The following is a 19,795-nucleotide window of genomic DNA, read 5'->3' on the forward strand; positions in this document are numbered from 1 at the left end:
ACAATGTGTTATGTAAATAAAAACTTTGAGACCTAGTTCGAAACAATTAATAAAAATTTAAAAATAGAATTTAGGCACACATAATAACAGAGATAAAAAAAATACGAAGATATGTATTCAAAACAAATTGATGAATAACACATTAGTAATCATTATCAACAGTTAAGGAGGCACTTGATTAAAATTTTACAAGAAAAAGAAGTTTAATGGGAAAAAAAAAATTACAAAAAATGCATGGACAAAGAATCAAACCCTAGATCAAAGGGAGACATAAGCCTTACTCAAAGCCCAACAACCACCAGACCATATTAACCTTTATGATATAAATGCTTTATGTAATGTATTTATTCTATTCACTGTATCGGGTTAAGCTAACGATTTTTTATTTTTTATTATTATTTTTTTATTTATTTTTTTTTAAATGGGGGGACAGTTGTCCCCCCCATGTTCTAACATGGCTCCGCCACTGGTCATGAGATAGAATCAAATCTTATTTTAATCTTAAAAGATAAATCATATTTATCCTCAAAGATTATCCTTAAAAAGTTAGGAAATTCTATCCTAGTTACTAGCCAATCACAAAATTTTAAATCAATTATATCCAAAAATAATTATGTGATAATCACATTATTTAAATCAATTATTATCCTTTTGGAATATGCTCAGGATATCCTAACAAATCTTATTCAAAATTAACCACTTTAATTATGGATAATTATCAAAATTAACACTTTAAATATGGATAATATCACACTTAACAACTTTTGAAAGATTTGATTTTATCCCATAATGAACAATAATTATCCAAAATAAAACTGATTTTATCCCAAAATAATTTTGTAATTATCTTGAAATATTTTCAAAAACTGATTTTTTTTTTTTTTAAAAACGTGCGCCATCCACCGTGGTGTGGCCAGCCGAAGCCAGCTACGGTGGCCGTACACCTTTTGATGTACGCTGCACAGCAGCGACGCAGAGCAGCAGCAGTGCCTCGCAACTGTTGCACGGTGCTACTGTTGCTGCACCCCTGACTCGAGTTGATGCCCTGCCCCGCCCCTCCCTCCGGACCACCTGCAGCGGTAGCTGCCGTGGCCGCGCCACCCAGCCGCGGTTACTGCTGCAATAACCCCCCCTTTTTTGTTTCAATTTTAATTAACAACTTTTGTTAAATAAAATTAGTGTGGTCCATGATAAATTAAAACATAACTTTTATGCTAATTCATCATATTAAAATTAAATTCACAATCTAATTTTAAAACTAGGGTTCTTCATGAAAAATAATCCCCAATTTAATTTAACTCTTAAATTAAATGATTGATCATGCAAAATTCATAATATATACATGAAATCAATGGTATTAAAATCATGAAGCATATTTAAAACGAACTCGAATAAAACAAGCACAAAAATCAGATTTTAGGCTTATTAAAGGTTCGAAATTTTTGAAAAATTAGGGTTAGGGTTCGAAAAAATTCGAATTCAATAGGGCAAAATTCGATCCTCTTTATGGCTATTTTGAGCGAATTAAATCACATTTAATCAATTCCAAGAGTTAAATCACATTTAATATAATAATTATCTCATAATTTAATTATTCTCCCTTCTAATTGAATTAAAATGTCTGATTATCAAAGAATTATTGTCAATATGTGTAAATGCAATAGGCGCTCTGATACCACTGTAGGAGATTATAGGTACTAATTGAGGAATAAACATGAATCATATTCACACAGTATCTAATATCAAGATCTAATGCATAACACATAAAGAACATATAATTGTACCTTTGAAGCGCGATTCCACGTGCGATCGAGCAAGAACAATGGGAGATAAAGAACCTAAGCGTGATTCCTCTACTTGGTTCACAGGCACGGATTGAGACCTCCACTAATGCTAGTTAGTTGCAATTGAACCCTTCAATTGACCTTCTACGGAGAAAACGAGTAACGAACCAATCACGAACCACCACACGCGCCACTAGGGTGGCCGGCCATGAGTCCAATGAGGGGAGGAGAGAGAGCCATGGGTTAGAGAGAGAGAGAGAGCGTGAGAGTTTTTGTGATTTCTGGTTGCTTGCTGCACAATTAACTGTTAATTGTGTTGTGTCATACAACCCTAGGCATGGATCTTATTTAATAGATCTCATCTCTAAATAAGAGTCCATGACCAAGCCTAAAACCTAACTCTAATCTAACTATGCTAACCCAATCCAATTCATGATTAGTTACTTACTCTAACTTGCTTAACCCAATCTAATTCATGGCCTCTAACTTACTTAACTCAATACCCTTGTGTGTGACCTCATAGGATCCACTCTAGTGGGCTTTGGACTATTTGACTGGCCCAAAGATCATTGATTATAGTCTAGCAACAGATAATGACAAACCAAAAGAACGAACTTATTATCTCCATAATAGTGATCTTTGATATATCTAGTAATTGCACTTATCGACAGGCCCGTTTCTGAGATTTGTGTGGCCTAGGGGCGAACCTATAAATTGGGGCCCTAATTGTTTAATATATTACTTATATTTTGTTATTACTTAAAAAAAAATCATTCGGGTATGCAAAAAAATCTATATTTTAACGCAAGACTTTTTATTTGAAGTAAAAAAGATTTCTTAGAGATATTAATAGCACCTATCCTTGATAGTTGAAACTATTGAATATAAAGAAAATCCTTCTCAAAATGAATAAGGTCGAGATCAACACTGATTATACACAGAAATAAAATTAATTATAATATTATATTTGATTAATTTCATCCTATAACCCATCAATAATTCAATATCATTTTTTTAACATCAATTAATTTATTATTTTTAATAATCTACTACGGAATAGTTTTTTTTTTTTGACGCATACTAGTAATCTTATTATACCCCTATAATTCATATTTTCGTGCAAACGAAGAAAAAAAATTATACACATGGAAAAGAAAATCAGAAAATTATACTCATTTAATTTTATTTTTAAAATTCATCAATATAATCATTGATCATCAATTAATTAGTTACCTATATTAATTAAAGAATAATACTACGTAATGAGGAAAAATTATTATAAAAAAAATAAGAAAAATTAAATAATACTGCCAATCTCAAAATCGTCTTGGAGTATCACTTCAAAATTTACCAAAACATTCAGATATATAGTTATATAAAAATAACATAAAATAGTAGTACTGGTACATTAGAATGTATTGAGAAGTGAGATGGACCGATGAAGTACATGTAAAAATAATTGAAAGAGGCTGTCAAAAAATAAATAATTTTTTTTTGAAAGAGTATAATTATTAAAATGAACGCTTAAGGGAGAACTAATATGGTTGAATATGTTGTTTTAGGAATTAATTGGGAGATTAAATTAGGAAGATATAAAATCAAAAAATAAAGATAATAAATTAATTATTTGATGATGTTTTTTAGGTTGTAATTGATTGACATTTCTTTTGGAATATTCAACAGTTCAACTTCCCAAGTTGATGATGTTAATTCCCATAATTACACTATTACGCCATTAAGAAACGTACTAGTATATTGTGTACAAATTTCTTTTTTTTTTTTCTTTAAAAACATTTGGGCTTCTGATATGGGCCCTGGGCGGGCGCCCTGGCTGCCCCGGTCCAAATACGGGTCTGCTTATCGAAGACACAATTCCTTCAATCCGACCCTTACTTGCATGTCTACATAGTAGTGGTCTTGTTAGGTTTTTTTTTGTTAGGTACGCGACACGCCTATCAGAGAAGGAAAGAAATTATATCATATCATAATATATCACTAATACATAAAGTCGGTCTCGCGGCGGCCAGGTCACGAGATAGCGACACTTGGCATTCTAGTTTTTCGCCAAGTATCACACCACGTAGGCGGTGAATAGATATTATTGTGATACATTTTATGCTAAGTAAGTGAATTTGGATAGATTTAATAAGATAAAAAAAAGTTGAATAGAATTTTATTATCGATATTGATAGATTATGTAAATAATGTATGGTAATTAGTTTGTAATTATCGTGTAAATATTAATTAGTTCCTACTTTATAGCTATAGTTATGTCTAATTGAGGCTTATAGCTTGTATATAACTGACTTGAGTGATCAATTATAATCACCGCAAATATTCTAAGATATACTTTTGATGTTTCATATAATACAAAATTAATCCTAACTTTTAATAAATACCCTATAATTCAGTTCTATTTACATCATAAATTTTGTTTTAAAAATTTCTTTTAAACAACATTTATTTATGATATCTATTTTATTTTAAAAAATAAAAGAGAATTAGTAAAAACAAGTCTTATTAATAAAAATAATTTAAGTTATCAACAAGTTATCAACAGTTCGAGATATCGCCCGGACACAAAACTAGTTTATGTATAAAGTTGCTATTTTTTGAATATGATACGTGTCATTGTTTGTGTGTCTTTTAGTATATATTTTGATGATACAATATTAAAAGTTTGTAATGATAAGTTTGCTAAGGAAGACATGTAGTTTCAAGATGTTGATTTTTTTTTTTTCATCCTGCTTAAATATGTTCAAGTACAATGTCATTACAAATGCTAATGTTGTATGCTATTAGGTTGAATTTTCATTACACTGAACCACCATTTAATAACAATTTAGTATAATTAGCAGGTATATGTTGTATTCAAGTTGATTGTAATTACGTAGATAACAATCATGAATTAGTCCACTCTTACGCAAATAACACTCACCATCTGTAGCTATAATTTATGAGATGTCTCACATGCCTCAATATTGTAAGTAATGTGATATTCCAATATCGTGATCTAATATTAACCAATTTGGACTTGTAATTTAAATTTTATCTATTTTTTTTTACAATGTAGGAAATAGAATATATAAATACAGAATAACCTATTATTGACACATTATAAATATATATATTTTTCTTTCAAAAAAAAAAATATATGTATCAAATATGTGTAATATAAGATACATATAGTTTCATGTAATTGGTTAATCTATATATTATTTTCACGTAATTTTAGTTTAAAATATTTTGTAAGAAATTATATATGTCCTAATGGTAACTTTGAAATCTATTCATTTATAAATAATCTTGGGTTAGATATTAACTTACATATTAAACGATTGTTTTTATTTTAAAATTCACCATTGTAAATACCCATGTTGTGATAAAAACAAATGTTGAAGAATGATGTGAAAAAAAAAAATACTCGACTTTTCTCAAGAAAAGACATTTAAAAATGGACACTCACACAATTATTAAAAATTTCGAGGTTTCATCAACAACTAATATTATTTTTAATAATAATAATAATAATAATAATAATAATAATAATAATAATAATAATAATAATAATAATAATAATAATAATAATAATAATAATAATAATAATAATAATAATATAAATAAAGTAGATATTTTTGAAGAGTGAAAAAAGATTTGTATTTTAGGTAAGTCTTGTACGTGGTTAGCCACACGGTGTAGCCACATTGATTTATAAGTGTAATCTTTATTTATATGTATGAGTAACCTCAAGAGTAACCCCATACGTAACCACATTACACAAGGGAAATCAAGTAATTTAGAAATAATAACCCCATTTGTTCATTCGAGTAACCCCTATATTTTTGTTTTTAAAAAAATGAAAGAATAATTCAACTTTATTAAGAAAGTAACCATTTTTTCTCATTTAAGTAACTTACATACGTTAAGATAATCTCATTTGCTTATCATCGTAACCCCTATTACTTAATTAATTGCCTTATATGTGATTATGTGAAGTGACCAAACTATATGGCTAGTCACATATAATACTTTGTATTGTATTTTTTTTAATTAAAAAATTATATTGATACCTAGGTAAAAGTAACGAATTTGATTTAATATATCTAAAATTTTAATGCCACGTAGATTATAATCCATGAATTAAATTATTTTTTAAAAAAAAGTAAAAATATAGGAAAAGATAAATATATTAATCAATACTACAAGTATAAGTAATCCAAAAAAATATAGGAAAAGATAAATCTCTAATAATAAAAATCATTCAAATGATAAACACTTATAATAAAGTTTGATACCTACCATTATAAGGTATTCTTCAAAAAAAAAAAAAAAAAAAAACCCCCCTACCATTATAAGGTAAATTTTGATAGTATTTATGATAAGAATTAAAAATGGTTTGTTAATTATAATTGTATTAAAATTTGTGATACCTACCCTTATAAGTTGACACATTATACGACACAAACAAAATTTTGTATATACCAACAAAAAAATCCCATCAAGCGAATTTTGTATTAATAATTGGGAAATTCTCACCGGTAACACCCAACTTCCGTTTTTTCTCAATGGTAGAATATAGTATTTTGGATTATCATTGGTAATCACCAATTAGTAATACTAATTTACGGGTAACATTAATGAAACTTTTACCTAAGTCCTTAACCATGGTTACTATGTTAAGTGGAAAATTAGCTACGAAATGACTCAATTGCCCTTATTTATTTCCCTTAACCACTTATGTCTAATCAAATAACTTCAGGGCTTCATCTAGTATACTAATTGCAAGTCAGCTTGCAAATTCTGTTGTTAATCTAACTGGAAAACAATTGAGTATTGTCGCAGATCACGGTGACTCATTCCCTATAGCTGACCTTCTGTCTCAAGAACCTTTCGCTGGAGCATTTTGTTTAGCCGTAGTATTAAGAGAAATTGAGAAGAAGAAGAACAAGGAGTACGAATAGAATTGGGTTGTTTAAGGTTTATATAAAGGGGTAATTGATTAAGGAGGGAAAATAGCATATAACTTTGGAGGGAAGTGATTTTTTAGAAGGGTAGGTTTGTAATTGTGTCATTATGAATCCATGGTTAGTCAATAATTAGGTAATTGTTTCATTAATGTTACCTGTAAATTAGTATTACTAATTGGTGATTACCAATGATAATAAAACTTTGCATTCTACCGTTGAGAAAAAACAAAAGTTGGGTGTTACCGGTGAGAATTTCCCTTAATAATTTTGAATTAATTTTTGCTAACCAATGACTGGGTAATTATTAGCTTAATTTTTAAAACCCTATGTTTAAATTTATACTTGTAATTATTACTTACATTATGTTAATTTGGGATACTTAACGATTATATGTTTATATTAAAATTTTTTTTGACATGCAGCTCGAATGCATCATACGAGCGACACAAACAAAATTTCGTATTAATACAAAACCCATCAAGCCAATTTTGTGTTAGTTTTAGGTCATCAATGTTCGAATAATTTTTAAAATCTTGTGTTTAAATGTATAAATTTTAAAACTATTACTATTTATTTGGGATACTTAACGATTATCTATGTATATAATAGCACATGATTTGATGTTGTATACTTATTATATGGATGACTTTGGTTATTAAGAGATGACGAAAACATTGCAATGCATATATTTCATTTTATATCGCAACAATTTTTCATTTATTGGTAAATATATTGATTTATTTTATATAAATGTAAAGATTCAATGTATATCAATTTTAGTTTTGCTAACATTTCATGGTTCAATTTATCCATAAATGCAATAGGATGGTTGTGAACGAAGTTGGTGATTCTATTGAAATAAAAGATATGGTAAACAATGATTTAAGATTTAAATTAATAAAAGTATAAAAAAATTTATCTTTTCACATTAAGGATTTTATATAACGGATTAAATATCATTTTGACAATTTATTTATATTTAATAAATTCATTATAAAGGTTTCAACAAAAAAAAGGGTAAAAAAAAAATACTAAAATTAAACTTTTGTAATTTGGTTTGAAATTATTAAATATAGTAAATCAAATAATTAAAACCCCTAGATGAAAAAACCGTGCGTCACACGGGCTTTCATCGAGCCACTAATAAATAAAGCCGGTCTCCCAGCCATGTCACGAAAAAGCGATACTTGGCATTCTCATTTTTTGCCAAGTGTCGAGCCACGTAGGCGACAAATAGATATTATTGTGATTAGATTAAATGCCACATTGCCACGTTATATTAGATTAGATATATTTATTTAGGATAAAAAAGTATACATAAAATACTTTATAATTCTTTGAAAAAAAATACTACCTCTGTTAATAGTTATTTGCAACTTTGGAATATTTTATCTCTCACAAATAATACCCCAAAGTTGCAGATAACAATTAACGGAGGTAGTATATCTTTTTATTGACAATATAATTTTACTTATAGAAACACACCACATAGATATATATTATAATTAATATGAAAATCCAATCAACAATAAAATTTTACTCCTATACGAACAACCACGTAATTATTATAAATATGGCAATGTATCATTAGGTGTTTTTTTTTTATTTTTTTATCTAACATTTAAAAAAAATATATATATTTTTTGAATAGTTAAAAAAAAAAAATACTACTAATAATAAAAATTATTGTTGTTATTACTATAATTATAATGATAATACAAAATATGCCCACAAATACGTACACTCTCTAAAATGGCCTGTGCTAGTAATAATATAAAAGAGTAGTGGATTTGAAGGGGGTTTGGGACACCATGGAAAAAGAGAGATTTTTATTTTTTTTTTTTTTTTTTTTTTGGTGTTTAGAGAGCCACAAGGGCGAGTGATTAGAATCGATCTCGGAGGGAAGCTCTAACCATTTGAATTATCAGTCACTCTGAAGAAATGAGATAATATTAAAATGGAGTAATTTGCCAAAAATAAAAATAAAATACTTAAGAGAAACGACCGCATTTGGTGAGTGTAACACCAAAAAAAAATGAGGGAGTAAAAGGGTGATTCTGATTATTCAATTTGTTTAATTTTTTAAATATATTTATAACTTTTTTGTTTTTATTTTTTTATGTGTTGATAATTTTGGGTTAGTAGTTGTATTAATTTTCTGAGAGATGATAACTTCACCTTATTTTTGCTTAACTAAAATTATTTTTGCTGACTTGAAATTTTTTTTACTAACCTTAAATTATTTTTACTAAAACAAAATTTATTTATTGAACTGAAACTATTTTTATGAATTCTCTATTATATTTCTTCTTTGAATTTATTGATTTGATTGAATTGAAATTATTTTTTTACTGGATTAATTTGAACTTATTTTATTGAATAGATATTATTTCAATAGAATATTATTTTTATAAGGTGAAGTGAATAGGGCCTAAAAGCATTGTGAGAATTTTAGGTGGATGGCACTTTGGCCACTATGTACTTTTTTAACTTATTACTCCATCTGCCTTGTAATTTAATTCCCAAATTAATTTTAGGTGTCTCATAATTAAATATTGTTATTTTTGGTTTATAGCTGTAATTTTTGTTAAAATGATATGGACATATTGAGAATTTCAGGTTGACTCTACTCCCCCCCCCCCCCCTCTTTCATCATTGTTGTGTTAAATCATAAAATTCAGGTAAAATAAGTTCAAATAAAATCATATTAAGAGAATTAATAAGGTGAACTAAACAGGGCTTAAAGACTAACTTTAACACACTAGTCACCACACTCACCAGAATGGGTTAAGTTGCCAAAAAAGTAATTTTTTTTTAATTTAATTTTAATTATTTCAAAACTATCATTTTTAATTGTTGGAAATGCTCTTAACAATCATAGGGTCCTTCATAGTTCATGGATGTTGCTATAGGGTGAAGAATTAAAGGAAGCTCATAACCTTTTTATTCATGGTTTTTATTATCAAGCAAAAGGAAAAGATTAGAGGAAACAAAGAAAACAATACGTAAATTAATAATCTATATATTATACTAAAAGACAAGCGCCTCAATGTGAGGATGACAAATGTCACTCTCTCATTGGCTTATCTTAAGTATTAAATATATCTATATAATTATTGTTTACATATTCAAGCATAGTTATTTTTGTTAAACTTCAAACAATAAAAGCAAGTTTCTATACATGCATAAGATTTTCATGATTTCCTAACATAAATATTGATTTAATTTTTTTATAATAAATATATACTTTTCAATACTACAAATAATCCATAAAGTCTTTCCAATCTTTATTTATAGTCAAGTTAAAGAATAATAACTAATTTGAAGCAATATGATTAAAGTGGCATAATCGTATTTTGAAAGGCTAATTTTTTTTTTTATGAAAATTAAATAAAATCGATAAGAATTTAGTTTGACGTCAATTATAAAATCAATACAAACATTTAAAAAAATCTATCTATCTATCTATCTATATCATATTATACTAAAAGACAATCGCCTCAATGTGAGGATGACAAATGTCACTCTCTCATTGGCTTATCTTAAGTATTAAATATATCTATATAATTATTGTTTACATATTCAAGCATAGTTATTTTTGTTAAACTTCAAACAATAAAAGTAAGTTTCTATACATGCATAAGATTTTCATGATTTCCTAACATAAATATTGATTTAATTTTTTTATAATAAATATATACTTTTCAATACTACAAATAATCCATAAAGTCTTTCCAATCTTTATTTATAGTCAAGTTAAAGAATAATAACTAATTTGAAGCAATATGATTAGAGTTGCATAATTAAGGAAACAAATATTTTGTATTTTGAAAGGCTAATATTTTTTTTATGAAAATTAAATAAAATCGATAAGAATTTAGTTTGACGTCAATTATAAAATCAATACAAACATTTAAAAAAAAATCAGATGTACAATAAAATATTGTGCACCTATTATAAAAGCTACCTGGTAATGAATGAAAGTTATTTATTTATGCTTTATTGATAAAAGTTACCCAAAATAGTTTACAAATTATCCTAAATTCAATTCAAGTAATCGGATGAATACAAAAGTTTTTGATAAAGATACAAAATAGTGTAAAAATTACTTTTATCGTTTATTGTGCTCCTTGACAAATACTGAATGCTGGGCCGAAATGTTGTCTTGGAAAAAAAATACATAATCTTGAACATAAATTTAATTTTAATCGGTCTTTCATTTTCTATACAATGTCTTTTACAATGACCTTTTGTTTTTCTTGCAATAAAAAAAAAAAAAACTGAACCAATAACCAATCAAAACAAGAAGAATAAAAGTTAAATTGAATTAGACATTTGACGGAAAAGGGATAGATATAAAATGTATTATAACTATTACTCGTGCTTTAAATTGTAATATTCGTATTAACAATGCTATTACTTATGAATTTTTTTTAGAAAAACTAACATTTTGATTTAAAAATCGTGCATTGCTCATGTACTATACTAAATATACAACAATCATGTGCAATAATTTATGTTGTTTTATACATAATAATACTTTTAACTATAATAGTATGTGCATATAATATAATATTTTATAACACGTGTCCTCCATACAAAGTGTTTAGTTGTTGGTGTAGTGGTGATTGAGAGTACACTTGGTAGGGAGGACCTGTGTTCGCTCCCCTGCAACAACAATCGGAAGGGGAGTGGAACCTAATAGCCTAGAACAGATCCTCAAATCTGGATTAGCCCAAAAGGTGAACCGGATAGAACACCCAAAACTCAATGCATATATGACGGGAATTAACTTATCCTTTATCTATCTTATACAAAACTCCAAAGTCTAATTTTTTTTTTCAAAATATAATAATAACATTTGTAAAATTTTTGTTAATATGAAATATATAAACCTATCAAACTGTATATATAGTTAAATTGTTTAATAACTTATATCGAATACGTAGTTTTATTAAAATTATTTGCATGTAATCATTAAATGTGTTGGATGTTGTGTAGCTATGCAATGTCCAAAACTTTAGTTGAGCGACTTTGATTTAGTGATTGTACGGTAAAAAGATATTGACTTCGATCTTGAAACCTAATAGTCTAATAAATTCTAAATAGAAAAATTAAAACAAAAGGAAATGAAAATAGTAAATGGCTTTAAATATTGAAATAAACATAGCCTTTTAAATCAATTTAGCGAATTCAAGAGACAATTTTAAGGCTTTAAAATTAAATGGGGGAAAATATATGTAAAAAGAACATTTTTAGATATATAAATGTCCACGCACTATTATAAGAGTTTTGTTAACCATTTTATAATTAATGTAGGGATAAATTTTAGTAATATATACTCCGTATATTTTATTTATATAAAATTATCAGATTAGTATCCATACCTATATACGAAGTATTTGTGTTATATACTATATTTAATCAGCTGTTGGTTATATATATGACTATTATATAATATATAGTTTTTGGCACAATGCTTAACTTAGGAAAATATATGTTCTGGTAGGTCAAATATAAGGTTATTATTGTGTCTATAGATTTAATGAGTGCGACGGGTAAATAAATCATGTATATATTAGATTGATTGTAGCTACTGATGCGGAAGGTATGATATGAAAATTTTAGTTTTTTCTCAACGGGAGATATAAATAAATTAGTCCACTTCTTATATAGCTATGTGGAGTATTATTCAATTATTTTCAATTAATAAAATAACATTATAAAAAATTAAAAGAAATTCAAATAACATAAAATATTGTTCAAATTACGTTCCTTTAATTTAATTTTTTTTTATTGATCATTAGTAACCAAGTCCTTTAAAAGTAAATGAATTACCTTTGTTTCTATTTTTATTTTTCCTACGGGTTTAATAGTTTGATTTATAAACCGTGCATCGCACGGGCACTATGTTAGTATATAAATATTTGACTGGCTTAACAACTAGCTTAGTAGCTTACAAAGGATGCATAACAATTTATATACAAAGGATGCTCATATATTGATATACAATAATAGCTAGTATGTATTTACACAATGTTTTTATCTTATCATCTTATGACATAATTTCTTTTTATAATTGTAGTAAGTGTCGTATGTCATATGAACATTAATTATCAACACCTTCAATTGGTATAAAAACCGGCAAATCTTCCTTATGTATAGTGTTCCATAACTTGGAAACTAATGCTTGCTCTAATTTTTGATTAGTTGACTTCACCTTAGAACTAACCGAATGAAGTTGTTGTGATACCTTCTCCAAAATTTCTACTTTGTTATGTTGATGATGATCATGTTCTTTCTTACTAGCTTGTAAAGATCGATAATCCTTGACCTCATTCGCCTCCTTCTCCAATGACCCCAATGCCATCTTGGTGGACTCATCTTTCGTCGAAGAAAGTTCACCTTGAAACAATTTGATCTTTGTCTTCATATCTTCATTTTCCTTTCTACACAAGGAAAGTTGATATTCAAGCTCCTTCATGTTATTGTTCGCGACTTCCAAACTAGCCTTTGATTGTTTGATCTCATTCTCCTTTAGCTCTAACTTTTTTCTCAAGGAGACATTGAGAGAATTTGGTAATATGACTTCGAACATAGACCAATCAAAGATGTTATTATAAATTGGCCTACAAATACCTTTCCCCGTTACAAAAAAATAGCAAGCTCCATCGCAATTAACATAGATATGTCCCATTTTCGGCCCTCCTAGGGTTAACGACTCATACAACCTTCGTAACATAGGTTCTTTTATCTCCGTTCCATAAATCATTAGCTTATCATTCCTTAGGTCTATGTTACGTATAACTTGCCTAGTATACGACTTTTCAACAAAGATTGCCATTCGATACATAAATCTATTTCCATGACATGGAGAAATGTAAATTTTTGGATCGTCTTCTAATTTATAAGTGACCATTGTTTTTTATTACTAAAACTAGTTAGACTAACTCAACAATTCATTGATAAGAAAAAAAAATGATTATCAAGAATAAATTAGAAGAACATACCACACGAATATATTTTTTTTTAGAAAACACAAACTTGAATAAGAATCGAAGCTTGAACCTCTGAATATGTTGGCCGGTGACACAAATTATTTTCGAGGATCTTTATTTCAAGTACTAATTGAAAGCTAGTCGCGAATGATCTGATTAATTGAATGAACAATTGAAGGAGGTTTTGGTTAGTCGAATGTAAAATTTGGTGAGTTTGTTATATAATTAAGGTGAGTTATCTTAGTGTATTCTTTCGTGGAATAAGAGTTAACCAACAAGCTTAACCAAACTTTCGTGGAATATTATACAAAATATTCTTTCGTGGAAGAAGAGTTAACCAACAAGCTAACTATACCTTACTTGTTACTTGTACATGATCTACGTACTTCATCTTATCTATTATGATTATTTTCTGAAGCATATAATGTTGGGAAGGAATAACTTTGTGGTAGGTGCCTAGCTTGTGCGCTAAGTATATTAGCTAATATCCTAATTAACAATATGACTTCGCGATCGTTGGGAATAAGTCATACGTACAAATTACAAATAAGTGATTTTTCTCTTATATAAGATTATAAGCTAGTTATCTAACTTTAAAGAACTTGATGTCCATTATTTGAAATTTTATTGAATTTTTATTCTCATCACTGATGTAAAAGATATTTGGTTTACAAGTTTCTAAGCAACATTGATACCAAAATGGATGAAGTTTTATTTGAATAAAAGAATCATATCATACATTATTGAACCATAATTGTCTAGGCACATTTTTTTCCCAAAATCCTTTTGTCCCAATAGTTTAGAGAGCCACAAGGATGGGGTGAGAAACGATCACAGGATCTCTTGAAACCGGAAGGGAAGCTCTAACCACCTGGGTTATCTCTCACTCTCTTTTGTCCCAATATAATTATTTTAGGAAAAATCAACAGATTGTCAAGTAAAGACATAACCTAGCACGCGGGTAACCAGAATGAGTCTGTTTAACTATCGGAAATGTATGGTTGTTTCATTTCTCGAGTATGAAAGATTTGACCAACTATATATAAAAAGTAGTAATTTGACTAAACATTTATTGTATTTTTAGGACTAACATAAAAAAAAAAGTAAATTAAAATTTAATGGAATCTTGTTAGATTTATCTCAACATGTACTTCTCAAATATGTAATTTAATACCGTAATTTTTATTACGAGTGTTATGCGAGTAAAGATATTCAATAATGAAGTTTACAACAATTACAAGTACTGAATTGAATAAATTTGATCTAATCTGATTCAAATACAAGTATACAGAGTACTACGTAAGTTTTTATCTTTTTTTGCGATAACTTAAGACAAAACAAGTCCTAAATTCCCTGCCCCATCACCTACCATGATTTTTATTCTTTTGCTTTGCTCTGTTTTGTCTCAATTTGGGGCTTACATTGTACCTTAATTAGGGTACCTTCTTCAATAGTGGCAAGATCCATGATTAAATCTCAATAATACCTTACGAATTATTGCATTTGTGTACATCATTTACAAATGGCACATAATCCACATAATACATTAGTTGTATGTAGAATGGAGAAGTTTTATACTACCTTCGGATCGTATCATATGCAATTTTGGGGTATTATTTGTGAGATATAAAAAATTTCAAAGCTGCATATAATATGATCCGGAGGTAGTGCATAATTTTTAGTATATGCCACTATATTGTATATACCATAATTATCATAGATGTAACATATTAGGAGCTAGAAATAGTTTAAAACTTTAAACAATGATAATTTGTGCCTTAAATCACTTGTTGTAACATTCATCTTAAGATGATAGTAGTAATATTATTCATCAACAATATCAATTGCTTTATTTACATAACATCTACCAACAGAATCTTCGTTCCTTTCCTCGGCCTCCTTTGTAAACTCGAACAAAATCTGAACAGACTGCTGCAATTCATTCTTGATCACTGAATATTGATTTTGTAACACTAATAGTTCTGCTTCCTTGGCTTCACTTTCCTTTTTACAACTCGAAAGCTCTTCCTCGAGTTCTATGATCTTCTTCTTGGAAGACTCCAATTTGCTCTTACATGATTGTAACTCGATATTTGCAGCTGAAAGTTCAGTTTGTACCTCATGTAATTCTGTCACAATATCCTGATTTTCCTTCCTACAACCAGAAAGTTGACACTCGAGCTCTTTTATGTCTTTTTTCGACGATTCTAGCTCAACCTTCGTGGATTGTAACTCTGTTTCAACAGAGGAAACATGTTGTTGCATAGTTTGAACCTTTGATTTCATACCTTCATTTTCCTCTTTACTACTCGAAAGCTGTTCCTCGAGCTTTGTCACCCTTTCCTCGTACGTTTCCAGCAAGATTTTCGAGGAATTTAATTGTGAAATCGTACACAAAAGTTGTTCTTGTACCTTAAGCAATTCTGTTTCTTTCTTTTGATTCTCGTTCTTACTAACATGAAGTTGATCTTTGAGGTTCTTTACCTTCTTTTTGCACGATTCTAACTCTATATTCTTAGCTTTCAACTCTGTTTCTAATGAAAAAAATTCACTACGTACCTTTTGTAACTCCATTTTCTTATTTTGCTCGTTTTTTGACTAGCTGAAAGTTGTATTTTGAGACTATCAACATCATTTTGCGAGGCTTCAAACTTTTCCTTGTTTGTCGATGCCTTATTCTTAGCCGATGCAAGCAAGCTACTCATCGCGGCTAATTCCTTGTCCTTCTGTTGTAGCTGTTTTCTTAGTGAATCATTGACGGAGTTTGGAACTACCACACCAAAGGGAGACCAATCAAAGATTACATTTTGAACCGGCCTATAAGTACCTTTACCTGGCAATGATATATAACACGCTCCATTACAATTAACATAGATCTTTCCTGCTCGCGGCCTTAAGATAAGAGAATCATGTAACATTTGGGACATAGATTCTTTTATCTCCGTTCCATGTACTACCAACTTATCTTTCCTAAGGTCTATATCGCGAATAATACTTGAATTTGATTCTGCAAGGAAACGAACCATTCTATAAATGAACTTGTTATGAAAAAATGCAGCAATAAAAATATTAGGGTTATCTTCTAGCTTGTATGTTGCCATTATATTTTTATATACGAATGTTTAAGAGAAATTAAACACGAGAATAATAAGGTTTCGTATTTAAAGATGAACACCAAAAATTATGTTCCAATCGATATATTACGTATGGTGGATTTCTTTGGAGGTATTATGCAACAGATTAAAGAGATAGCTAGGTGATTTTGGTTGGGTTTTTTGTAGTGATGGCTTGGACCGACGAAACGAACTATATCAAAATTTATATAAGGGGGTGATCAACTACAACATAACAGATTTTAACTCGTTGGGCATTATTCCTAGCTTGTCTATGGTTGAATTCTAGTTTTTTGAGGAAAGAGTACAACTGATAAATTGTAAACATAAAGTCTAGGAAAAGAATAATTTGCTAACTTTACTTCCTAGAGAAGCTTTATCTATGCTTGTTATCGAATATATACTTCGTAACACTTAAAACAGTGAGGTTTCACAAAAAATAGGGGAATTTCATGGGGAATTACAATTGAGTCAAATTAGAACAATTAATTTTTCCTTTAAAAAAAAAAAAAAAAAAAAAGGAAAAGAACAATTAACTTCATATTGCACTCATTCATGATCAAATTTATAACTTCTGGTCAAATCTATCCTATTCAAAATCATAACATGTTAGGGTAATGCAAATTACAAATTTCTTCCAATTAAATTTATTTTTCAAAATTCTGCATAAGTTACATTAATTAATCTCATATCAAAATTCTAAGCACAAATCAACAAACATGATTATATTAGAATATGTCAATACTACAAATAAAAGTCGTCAAAAACATTAACAATTAAAAAAAAAACTAACGGAATTAATAAATACTTACAAATTATTATATATAAAAGCATTTATTCGTAAAAAAATAAAATTTATAAAAGCATCTTAACCATGTCTACCGTTCAAAATCAACATCTCCATTATTTCTTTAATTAAAAATAAATCACGAAAATACTATTAATCCTCCAATTCCATCTCAGGAGTGAAACTCATTAAATACTTAATATTTTGCAACTCATTCATGATCAAACTAAAATGATCATGTACCTTTTCACAAGTCATCTTATTTTCGGATGAACTTTGATTTTTCATCTTTTCCAATTTTGCAAATATAACCTCATTCTCTTTTTTGCAAGAAGAAATCAAAGAATCAAGCTCTTGAACGCTTTTCTTCGTCAATTCTTGATCCGTTCTTGTTGATTCTAATTCTTTTTCAATCAAAGAAACTCGATCTTCCGCCTTTCGTACCTTCCCCTGTTGCTCCTCCAAGGCCGCAACCCTGTCCATAATTTTCGAGGTTTTTAATAACTCGAAAACAGTCGAAGAGACTTGACGTTGTACCATTATTTGCAATTCCATCCCTAAACACTTATTATCCTTCTTAGAAGAAAGAAGTTGATTCTTTACCTCTTCTTGCTCGATCTTCTCATCTTTTTTCTGCTTTCGACACTTTGAGAGATCCTTCTTGAGCTTCTCTATCTCTATCTTTGCGGCCTCCCATCCATCTTTGTTCGCTTTCGCCTCATCCTTGGCAGAACAAAGTAGGCTGCTTATCTTCTCTAATTCCGTCTCTTTTTGTTGTTGGACCGAATTCGGAACTTTCACCCCAAACAAAGACCAATCAAAGATAACATTTTGAATTGGTCGATAATATACGAATTTATCGATTAGAAAGATATAGCATGCTCCATTACAGTTAACACAGAGCTTTCCTACATCTTGTCCCAAAATTAGAGACTGATGAAGCTTTTCTCGGTTCGAATCGTCTATCTCAGTTCCATACACGATCAATCTATCTTTCCACAGGTCTATATCACAAAGATGTGTGTGTGGTTCGATAATATTCAATCGAAAAATATACGACCCTTCTTTAACGACACCTGATAAAAAGATTTCAGGAGTTTCGTCGAGCCTGTACGTGCTCATCTTGAGTTTGATAAAGTTATGCGAAAGAGAATGTTGGAAACTTTAATTCAATTTATGAAAAGATACAATTATATATAATTGACAGAGCCATTGATAATACTAGGGGCTACAACAAGTGGTGTTAGGAAAAGCACCAAATATATTGTAAACTAGGACAAATATTATATATAATTGACAGAGCCATTGATAATACTAGGGGCTACAAATATTTTATATAATTGACAGAGCCATTGATAATACTAGGGGCTACAACAAGTGGTGTTAGGAAAAACACCCCAATACGATATGTATGCAGAATGCCAGAATATATAAAAATATATTGTAAACTAGGACAAATATTATCTTTTCTATAGTATAAATTAGGAAATTTTGTGAAAAACTACCTATTATAATTCAGAATTTACGAGAAACTACCTATTAAAAAAAATGTTGTAATTGACTATCTAATTTTTTAAAAATGTTGTAATTTACTACCTTTATACCGGATTATGAAGGAGTTTGACCAAAATTCTCCGGCGTTGACTTGGTCACGTGACACTTGGTGAAAGAAAAGAGTCATTAAGTGTCACGTGACCAAGTCAACACCGGAGAACTTTGGTCAAAGTCCTTCATAATCCGGCATAAGGTAGTAAATTACAACATTTTTCGAAAATTAGATAGTCAATTACAACATTTTTTTTAATAGGTAGTTTCTCGCAAATTCTGGACTATAATAGGTAGTTTTTTCACAAAATTTCCTATAAATTACTATAATGTTATTAGGGAATATTAGAGGCTAATTTTTTTGAATAGCAGAGGCTAATTTAAGCAATAAGATATACCTGAAATCATAATAAAGATATAAAAGAAGATTATAAATGATTATATCAAATAAATAAAAGATATTCACACAATATAATATCCTAATAATATTCAAAGATAGCAACATATCATATTAACAATGATACTTTTCAAAAGATATCATATACGTATCTCTTGTTATATATATATATATATAAAACATTCTTAAGGGGTGGCTTCACCT

At 28.8% G+C, this 19,795-nt stretch overlaps 1 long non-coding RNA gene across 1 annotated transcript; it reads right to left on the reverse strand.

Moving 5' to 3' along the window:
- Positions 1 to 12,563: 12,563 nt before the first annotated feature.
- Positions 12,564 to 13,886, reverse strand: LOC145559966 (uncharacterized). The gene is made up of 2 exons (XR_014093045.1): positions 13,820 to 13,886; positions 12,564 to 13,200 (listed from the first exon to the last, which is right to left on the reverse strand). It is a non-coding gene; the product is annotated as an uncharacterized LOC145559966 (long non-coding RNA).
- Between the last annotated feature and the right edge of the window lie 5,909 nt (positions 13,887 to 19,795).

The sequence above is a fragment of the Chenopodium album genome, chromosome 9 (genome assembly GCF_948465745.1).
Source record: "Chenopodium album chromosome 9, dcCheAlbu1.1, whole genome shotgun sequence".
In the NCBI taxonomy this organism is placed as follows: domain Eukaryota; kingdom Viridiplantae; phylum Streptophyta; class Magnoliopsida; order Caryophyllales; family Amaranthaceae; genus Chenopodium; species Chenopodium album.